The 7,194-nt window shown below is 42.1% G+C and overlaps 1 pseudogene; it reads left to right on the plus strand.

Moving 5' to 3' along the window:
* Positions 1 to 262: 262 nt before the first annotated feature.
* Positions 263 to 6,299, plus strand: LOC134133015 (uncharacterized; annotated as a pseudogene).
* The last annotated feature ends 895 nt before the right edge of the window (positions 6,300 to 7,194 follow it).

Below are 7,194 nucleotides of genomic sequence, written 5' to 3' on the forward strand. Positions count from 1 at the left end.
CCAATGCTAAAACAAGCCGCCGTTTCCATAGTGTAGTGGTAATCACATTCGCCTCACATGCAAAAGGTCCCCATTTGGAAACTGGGCGGAAACACTCCAGGCTGATTGAGCATTTCTCCACTCCTTGGCTGAGAACCATGCCCTTGTAAATGTACATAGGTGCTGACATCCATCCCAAGCTCTTTACAAATGATTTCAAACTGATCCATTGGGATCAAGGTCAACTCCTAATGAAGCCTTCAGACCAAGATCATCTGCAAAGAGCAGAAGGGCATATGCCCAATGCTAAAACAAGCCGCCGTTTCCGTAGCGTAGTGGTCATCACGTTCGCCTCACACGCGAAAACCAGCTTTGAACTCCAGCTTTGCTTTACTTTCCTACTCTATTTTATTTTTGATGTGCTTTTTTTACAGTATTTTTGCTGTACACATTTTCTGTTTCTGTTTTGCAATTACTGTAACAATTTCCATGGCAGTATAAGTGCAATACAGTATGTGATGTGAAACCTTGTTGGCTCTTTTTTCTGTTGGATACACATAGTATTCTGGAAAGAAAACATCTACTACAGTAACCATTCAGTGTCAAAGGAATGAGGATATTTCTATGGTTCACTGCCATACTGAAATAACATCTAAACATTTTGACCTGCAGTGTTTAAACAATGACAAAGGGACTTTTCATTTTGGGGGCACCGACTATTTGTTTGAGGAAAAGGAATTTGTTTTGACTGACAGTTGTCTGTTTTGAGAGAGATTTGACCTTTTGCAGGTGTGCCAGGAGGGTTTTGCTAAACTATCTAGGTTATTTTGGTAAATTGGGCAAATATTTAAAGCTTTGAGAATGTCCTTTTTTTCAAGAGATAGATGAGCCATAGCAATCGAGAAAGAAGTTTTCATTTTGGGGGCACTGACTATTTGTATGAGGAAAAGGAATTTGTTTTGACTGATGAGTTGTCTGTTTTGGGAGGGATTTGACCTTTTGCAGGTGTGCCATAGCGTTTTGCTAAACTATCTAGGTTATTTTGGCAAATTAGGCAAATATTTAAAGCTTTGAGAATGTCCTTTTTTTCAAGAGATAATTGAGCCATAGCAATCGAGAAAGAAGTTTTCATTTGGGGGCACTGACTATTTTTATGAGAAAATGATTTCATTTTGAAGCTTGAGTTAACTGTTTTGGGTGAGATATGACCTTTTAAAGGTGATCTATGTAGTTGTGCTGAACCATATAGGCTATTTTACCAAATGTATTAAGAGCTTTGAGAATGTAATTTCTGTTTCAAGAATTGAGGCAATGCAATGGATAAAAACTGGATTGTAATTGCAATTATCATTCACAAGCATAGAATAACTTCCATACATCAGAGTAAAAAGTATACAGCATAATATACTGTAAAATAAACACAGAAACAAAAAACAATGAAAATTATATGCGTGAAGTGTGCATCTCTTCTACCAGATCTTCAGACTTGAAATCGGATTGAGTATATATTCTTTAACCAAGCTAGTCTGCTAAACTTGTTGTTGCTTCTGCTGTTTTTAAGTGAAAATTGGCTGCTACTGCTTTATCTGTTACCGTTTCTTGTTTTAAGCTAACTTGACTGCCAGTTATTGTTGTTGTTGTCGTCCACTGATTAGGGTGTCAAAGTGCTTGTCGCTTTGCATTTGGACGAGTTTCGGCTAAGGGCAATCAACTTGTTGTTTCCTAACGACGGGGGAGTGGTCCGCGCAGCCGTAGCCGACTTCCACTAACGAGGGAGTATTTAACTGGAGACTAGGTGAAGCGACCGTCCGCACGAAGACAAGCAGAACAAAGACAACTAAGGAGTCGTTCGTGGAGTCTTCGGGGCAGCTGAGTGAGGCGTCTTACATATTAATTCATAACTATGTGTTTCATCACTGTACCTGTTCGGATTTCTACCCGCAGATACTACCGCCCCCGGACTGGATCAATTCTTTGTCGTAATCTCTCCTCCCTTACCTACCCCACCCACTCCACACATGTCCAGCACCTTGTCACAGGAGGACACTGGAACTGCCAGTCAGCTACTCGCAAGGCAGACTTCATCTCCGGCTTAGTCGCTTGACTTCCTCGCCCTCACTGAGACATGGATCACACCGGACAACACATCCACCCCAGCTGCTCTCTCCTCTGCCTTCTCCTTCAGCCACACACCCAGACCCACTGGCAGGGGTGGCGGGACAGGTTTACTCATTTCACCCAAATGGATCCCCGCACCCTATATCCTCCTCCCCCCCACTGTCTTTTGAATTCCATGCTGTAACCGTTACTTACCCGGTTCAATTAAACATTGTTGTCCTCTACTGTCCGCCAGGCTCTTTGGGTGACTTTCTGAAAGAACTGGACATCGTCCTGTCAAACTTTCCTGAAAATGGCCCTCAACTCATCCTCCTAGGAGACTTCAACATCCCGACAGAGAAGTCATCTGACCTCATACTCCTACTTTCTTCATTTGCACTGTCACTCAATCCCTCCCCTCCTACTCACAAAGCTGGCAATCACCTTGACTACATCTCCTTCAAAGGTCATCACGTAGGACACTCCGAGGTTTAAGACTTTTGGAGTGTCACGACCCCAGCTCCCTGAGCATGTTTCCCTGTTGTCTGTTTGTTTTTCATGGTTGCCAAGCAACGTGGAGAGGTGGAGAGTTCCAGGCCTGCGGCCAATCAAGCCAACACACCTGATCTTGATTAGCCACCCTAGTTAAGCTGAGACCGACATCCACTCCCTGCCGGATTGTTAGACGAAGTAGTACGTGTGCCTGCATTCGCTATCACCGCTACTTACTGAGATCCCGAGAATCCCCTTGAGAAACACTTGTCTTTTGTCCTGTTTTCTAGTTCTGGGAACCCGTCAACCTCGCCTGGCCACGGGGACGCCTCCACCCCACCACCTCACCTAAACTCGCCATTCTGCATGTTGGAATACTCCTGCACTGTGTCAATAAAGACTCTTTGTTTTCACCTGAACCCATCTGGTCTGGTCTGCGTTTGGGTTCCATCAGAGGGACGTGACATGGAGTTTGCCAAGGCTCAGAAGATGTGCTTGAACTTTCATGCGAAGATGGTGTTATCATGGCAACAAAGTTGGTCCAAAACTCCCAATATTCACTGTAACCTATCATCACAGTCTTAAGGCTTTTATCCCCAGATTTGAAGTGGATTAGATTAAAGGGCTAGGAGATGGACATCTAACTGTCGAAATTTGCATTGACCTAAGCCAATAGGTGGCGCTATACTTTTTCGAAAATCACTGCATGGCAATACTTATAGGCCTACAAAAAAGCATGATGAATAAACATTTCTAGCCAGAAATTTCAATGTTCCTTGGAGTTATAACATTTTGAAGAAAAACGTCCAAACTGGACGCAAGATCACGCCCAGGTAGTTTTATGAAAACTCTTGATTTTAATAGCTTTTGACCTCACGGTTGTCAGGATCAACTTGCCTGATTTTGAATCACTATAGCATAACATGTCCTATAGATTTGGTGAGGACAGGCCTTATACTTTTGAAGTTATAGGTCTTTCCTTTCTAGGCCACACCCTCTTACAAACTTTAATGTAAAATGAGATATCAACATTCTTTCAATAACTTTTGATTGCATTGAGCTAATGATCATTTTGCTGAAGATTTTTGTATCTGACAGATCTAGCGTCTGGGAGGAGGTCGCAAAAACGTGTTTTTCACAAAATTCAAAATGGCGGAAATAAAACGTTTTTGAACATGAAGTCCCAGAGGTACTCTGTAAAAAGGTTCAAAATTATTCTTACATTTTCTGGTGGGATGCAGTGACCTCTCAAAACCCGTATATTTCTTGCTTTCCACAGAACTTCTTTTACACATTTAGTAACTACCCACCATTTTTTTAATCTCATTTGTTCTATGGTTTTGGAGGCTGCCGTAAGCTATGTTATTATAACAAACAGGGAGTTTGAATAATGCTTGTAGCAGAGATGGGGACTCGAGTTTGAGACTCGGACTCGAGTGCGACTTTAATTTTTGGAAAAATCTGATGAGCTCGCTATACCGCTCCCTCCGTTACCTGCCTACGTAACACGTACATTGACATATATTTCTGGCTGCGCACGCGCGGCCACACACGAGAAAGATGTCGAATGCACCGGCCGCTGCTGGGTGGCGCTGACGGGGGGCGGGGGTGCCGCTGGCGGTCCGACCGACGGTTCGCTGATATTGGGACGTATGCGTTCCAGCGGCGGACCGCTTACTCTGCAATCTCCTTAAACTCTCTGCTCTGCTCACTGAAGCAAAACTATACGTGGACAAGAGCAGCGAGTGTAGTCAACTACTGCTGCTAACACATCCCGTCGGACCAGGATTATTTATTTATATCCGTTAATGAACTTTTCTCCTCTTGTTACCCTGATAACCGCTGTCATTACAGACGGTTGCGTCGATTCTTACTGTGAAAATCTACGTACTGCGAGTGCATTTTCTTCTCTCGAGGAAAGCTCTTGTAGGCAAACACTGGTTTTCAACTTGCCAGGCCAAATCTTGTGTTTTTTTAGGATTGAGCCATTCACGTTGGACCATACTATTTTTGTTTTCTTTTCCATTAGTGTTTCTGCTTTTATAACCAGGACTTTCCCTGTTAATGAAAGGTCCCTGTCTTTCCATTGAAGGAACTTTCCCCTCATTTTTGGTAATTTGGCCACCCAATTGGTGTTTTCCATGTCTTTTCTGTAATCCTAAGACTTTGATTGTGTCCTTTTTTGTATGAGGCCTAAATGTTCCACTGGCTCTCTCCAATTTTGGCAGAGCATTTCACATTTTTCTTTCTCGATTTGTGACAATTTCACTGCGGCTTCAGGAAACAAAATCAACAACAAAGTGTCTTTTACAGATCTATTGTCTGTGAGGATAAGTGTTAGGTCATCCATGTACAAGCTAAGTTTTGCCTCTTTTACTCTTGCCCCAGGGATTGGAAGGCCTCTGATATTCTGGGTTTTACTTAAGACATACGCTAGGGGTTTTATTGCAAGGATAAACAATAAGGGGGAAAGTGGACAACCCTGTCGAAAGCCTGATTTGATTAAAAAGGTACTGTATTTGTTTTATTTACAGAGACTGTGCTTGTTATATCGGTATACTGTCGAGACATATACAGAAAGTCTACCCTTGTCCTAAAAAGATTGCCCAAATTGAGTTGGGACAAAATGGCTTTTAGGTACTGGTGACTAACACTATCAAAAGCCTTCTCCAAGTCTAGCCCCAATATGCAGAGAGCGAGGTTACGTTTTTTTGCAAACAAATAGGCGTCTCTGACTAGGGCCAGGTTGTCGTTCATGGAGCTGCCCCACATGTTTGGTCTATTCCGACCAATTGATTAATCACTGGTTGTATTCGGAAAAAGAGGGCCTTTGATAGTATCTTAAGGTCCACTCCCAGCAACGTCAATGGTCTCCAATTCTTCAGGTCCTTCTTATCACAGTTTTTAAAAAGTAGAGAAATGGAGCCTGTTCGTAGAGATGTGGGTAAAAACCCTCTTAAGAAGCTTTCGTTTAACACTTGCGGTAAAGGGGCTTTTAGCTCATCCCAAAAGGTGTTATAGAACTCTTTTGGTAACCCGTCGTGACCTGGGGTTCTATTGCACTGCATGCTATTCATTGCCATAGTTAGCTCCCCAATTGTCAAATCTCTTTTGAGGTGGTCTTTTTCTGAGTTGCTGAGTTTTTTGGACAAGTGGGATAGAAAGTCCCACGAGTTGACTGTTCACATGTGGCTTTTTCTTGGTAACGTTCAGAGTAGAATGAGTTGACTATGCTTAAACGCTAGGGAGGTCGCTAATCTCTATTCCCTTGTGAGCATCCCTCTACTCTTTTTTTTATACAGCATATTCCTTTCTTTCTTTAGTTTTTGTATGTCTTCATTCACCTCATAGCCAGACAATAGCAAGAGGTAGAGCCTGCGTTCTTTTTTGAAAGGCTCGTTTTTTTACAGCTGCTTTTTTCCCTTGGGACATGAAAAAACATTTCGTTTTACATATAATATCCTCCCACCATTCTCCCAAGGAGTCGAACAATAGCTGCAGGGTGAGCCATTACCTAGTTGTCTAATTTTACAGCAGAGGTCGATCTTCTGTCTACTACGTCAAAAATACAGTTAAAATCAGAAAGCACAGACTGAACTATTAATCCGTTAAAGATAAAACACCATTCTTTCAACAGGTTGATGTCTGCAGTCGAAACCCGCTTCCTGACTTTGAAAGGCTGGAAAGCCTTACAGAGGACAAGCTGACTCTTTGCACTGAGCAGAGGAACAAGGTCCTTGAAGCCTGGAATGCCGTGGAGGAGCAAGACAAGCAGCCGCAGCAGTTCAACCAGCTCTACAGAACGCACTGGGGCAACACCCTCTACTACTGCACAAAGAGAGACGATCTGGTTGATGCTGCTGTGATTCAGAGCCCCAATAGCCGTCAGTCCTCCCTCCACCACTCCACCCTGTGATGAAGTACATGCCCACACCCAGCACAGCAGGGACTAAGGTGTTGAAGGGAAGGACGGACATGATGATGCCTCTCTCCTGGCCTTTGCATCATCTCCTGGCCACTGATGCAGTTGCATCAGTGTTTTTTATATTGTATAGTTTAGATCTTTGTGAAAATCCCTGTGCATATTGTAAATAGTTTAGATCTTAAAATCCCTGTGCATATTGTAACTAGAAAATGCATTTCCTGCTGAAAATGCGTTGGAATGCATAAAGCTGAAATTAATTTCCGAAAGTTGCTTAAAGTACAAAGAATGAAACAAGCAGAATGATTCTAAACATTGCTGAAAGAATAGAAATTGAAGCTGAAATACATGTAAAAATTGCTGAAAATACAGAAATGAGAAAAGCTGAAATGAACTTGAAAGAATTGCAAAAAAGCAGAAATGAGAACTTCTATGAATTTGAAAAAATACAGAACTAATAAAAGCTGAAATGAATTTAAACATTTTGTAGTAATATAAGGTGTAGTACTAGTTATAGTTGTAACTGTTCTACTGTACTAGCAGTAGAAGAAGTAAGTACTAGTTTTATTAGTATTTGAAAGCAATTGTAGTGTACCTGTCACACCGTGGTGAAATTGTCTGTTGTATTACTCTGTTGGGCATTTTGTCTTGTCATTTACGGTTTTATTTTGAAATAATAACTCCTCTCATTTCAGGTCACTTGC

This window comes from Pungitius pungitius, chromosome 12, assembly GCF_949316345.1.
Source record: "Pungitius pungitius chromosome 12, fPunPun2.1, whole genome shotgun sequence".
NCBI lineage: Eukaryota > Metazoa > Chordata > Actinopteri > Perciformes > Gasterosteidae > Pungitius > Pungitius pungitius.